This window comes from Gossypium arboreum, chromosome 8 (assembly GCF_025698485.1).
Source record: "Gossypium arboreum isolate Shixiya-1 chromosome 8, ASM2569848v2, whole genome shotgun sequence".
Lineage (NCBI taxonomy): Eukaryota > Viridiplantae > Streptophyta > Magnoliopsida > Malvales > Malvaceae > Gossypium > Gossypium arboreum.
Window position 1 is genome coordinate 10,400,084 of NC_069077.1, and position 2,933 is coordinate 10,403,016.

At 36.0% G+C, this 2,933-nt stretch overlaps 1 pseudogene; it reads left to right on the forward strand.

Annotated features, from left to right (window-relative positions):
• Window positions 1-339: 339 nt before the first annotated feature.
• On the forward strand, window positions 340-2,628 carry LOC108468303 (uncharacterized; annotated as a pseudogene).
• The last annotated feature ends 305 nt before the right edge of the window (window positions 2,629-2,933 follow it).

Here is a 2,933-nt window from a genome sequence, read left to right on the forward strand (position 1 = left end):
ATTAAACATCTAAGTATGTTTTTAACCTTGGTTCAGGTGCAATCTGTTGGAGTTTCAAGAAGCAACAAGTTGTGGCTCAATCAATTGCAGAAGCAGAATATATTGTTGTTGTTGCTGCTGCAAGCCAAGCAATTTGGTTGAGAAATTTGCTTTCTAATCTTGGTTGAGCAAGAAAGTGTCACTGTTCTTTTGTGTGACAATAAGTCACTTATTTCCATTGCTAAAAATCCAGTTCAGCGTGGTAGAACAAAGTACATCAATGTAAAGTTTCATATTATTCGTGAGGTTAAGAGAAATTTACTGATTAAGATAGAATTTTATTCTTCTAAGATGCAAGTTGTTGACTTGATGACAAAGTAGCTTTTAAGGAATAGAATTTCTTTTATCAAGTGTGAGCTTGGTATGTTTAATATCAATCTCAAGGTGGAGTGTTGATGTGTTTTGAGTTTAATATTGGAAATCAAATATACCTTTTGTGTGTTAGTTGCTTTAGGCCTTTAATAATAGGCAGCTGTAAGTTTTTCCGCTATAAGTATCTTTTACTTATGTTTTACGTTTTTTTCTAATCCAGTGCTAAGCAGCTGTAAAGTTTTTTTTTTTAATGAAAAGGTTGTGTCTGTGAGAAGCTGAATAGACAGCCTTCTCCATTATTCAGAAAAATTTTGTTTTTCTTCTCTCTTCCTTTCTTCCCCTCTTTGTAACAAAATCGACACCAACATTCTTAAGAGATGTCTCGAAAGCATGTTCTTTTGGTTGTTGTCCCAACCCTTTTGTTGGCCTTCCCGACTTTAATTATGCTTTAACTTCAATTATTCTGAGCACTGAGGCAGTATCACGGTATGAATTTCGAGGTTTGCACTGCTCATTCTCTCTACCTCGCTTTCCATTTCACTTATCATGAATCGCTTCCTTGGCCCAAACCGAACAGGCTGGGTACCTAATTCGAGCTCAAGAATACTATCATATTTCCCCCTCCAACCATGTGTTCCTTGACTATATTGGTCATGGTCTTTTCTCTTATTCTTAGCTTCAAACTCAATCACCAGGTTCTACTATTTCTTTAGAACCCCCATTTTTTTATATCTTCTACAAGTCAGTAAACCTGAATGACTCTCAGCTACTATATGGTGAGGGGGAAAAGTCAGAATTTCAACCTGATATTGGGAGATGGATCATGGCTTTCATGAATATCTCAGAAGCTAATTACTCCATGGTTCTCACTGCCAATCAATCTTCTGCTTTCAAGCTTCTGTCAGAGTGTCATCCCTTTCAATCTAATCAAAATCTACTCACAGTTTATGACTATCAAAATGAGGCTGTTGAAGTGATGACTGAAAGCTCCAAAAAAAGAGGAGCAAATGTCATGTCTGCTGATTTCTCCTTGCCTAATCTACAAATTCAATCAGAAAATTTGAGAAAGAAGATAAAGAATAAAAGTACAAGAGACGAGGACTTATTATTTTTCCACTTCAATCGTGGGTCACAGGATCCAGATATTCGTATCTGGATGAGCCTGGCTCAAGAGAATGGGTGGCATGTGTTGCTTGATGCATCTGCATAAGGAGCAAAAGACATGGAGACCTTGGGGCTTTCTCTTTTCAATCCTGACTTCCTTATTTGTTCCTTTTTCAAGGTTTTTGGAGAAAATCCTCCAGGGTTTTGTTGCTTGTTTATCAGAAAATCCAGTGCTTCAATTTTGAAGGACCTAGCCACTGGTACAAATATTGTAGGAATAATGAATCTTGTCCCAGCATCACCACCTATTTCTAACATTGAAACCAAACTGAAGGTGGACAATGTTCTTGTTCAACAAATGGACGATGAATCTGGAACAGAAAAAAAAACAAAGACTGTTTCATTTTCTGAAATCGAAGAGGTAATAAATACATCCTTTGAACCAGGAACTACAGAAACCAACAATACCCCTAAAAGAAGAAATCCAAGAACCGAATGTAGAAGTTTGGATCATGCAGATTCATTAGGGCTGATACTAATCAGTAACAGGACAAGGAACCTGACCAATTGGTTGGTGAATGCATTGATGAGCCTTAAACATCCAAATTTAGAAAATGGAAATCCGGCAGTCCAAATCTATGGACCCAAAATAATGTTTGACAGAAGGCCCGCCGTAGCATTCAGTGTCTTCTACTGGGAAGGACAAAATCGATCCTGTAATAGTCCAAAAGCTGGCTGATAGAAACAACATTTCTTTAAGCATTGGGTTTTTGCAACACATTTGGTTCCCGGATAAAAATGAAGAGAAGGTATTGGAGACAAGAACAAGTGAAGCTCAAGCAAGCAAAAAGAGAGATACATTTCATCTGTAATATCTGTTGTTACAGCCGCACTTAGTTTTTTGACGAATTTTGAAGACACTTGTAGGCTATGGCCATTTGTTTCCAGGTTCCTTGGTGCTGATTTTCTAGAGAAAGAGAAATGGAGATACAAAGCTCTCAATCAAAAAACAATTGAAGTTTAGGTCTAACATTGATTATTCTTTCATTCTTACATGCTATATAAATATATATATGTTAGTACAAAACAGTTGAGATACTGAAATGATACAATATTACATAGCTGCAACACTTTTAAGTAATAGAAATAACATCTTTGGTGTTCTTGTTCGAAGTATTTTTTGTATTGCAATATTCTAGTGAAACCATTATACAAGCAGGCATTTTCAACGTATAACATCACTTCTTGTCTACTATAAGTATACCTATCTATATAACATACTGGTTAAACCTTGTGGTCAATGTCGAGCAAGGAAAAATGGAAATCAATACTGTTTTTAAGTGCTGAGAATAACATAAATGATCTATAAAAAACTGGGAAGGATTTATCTGAACTAGACTTTAATGAGACGGTAATTAGTGGCGTAGAGATGGATTTCAATTTTGTATGCTATTTAATTTAGGCTTTAACGACAAATT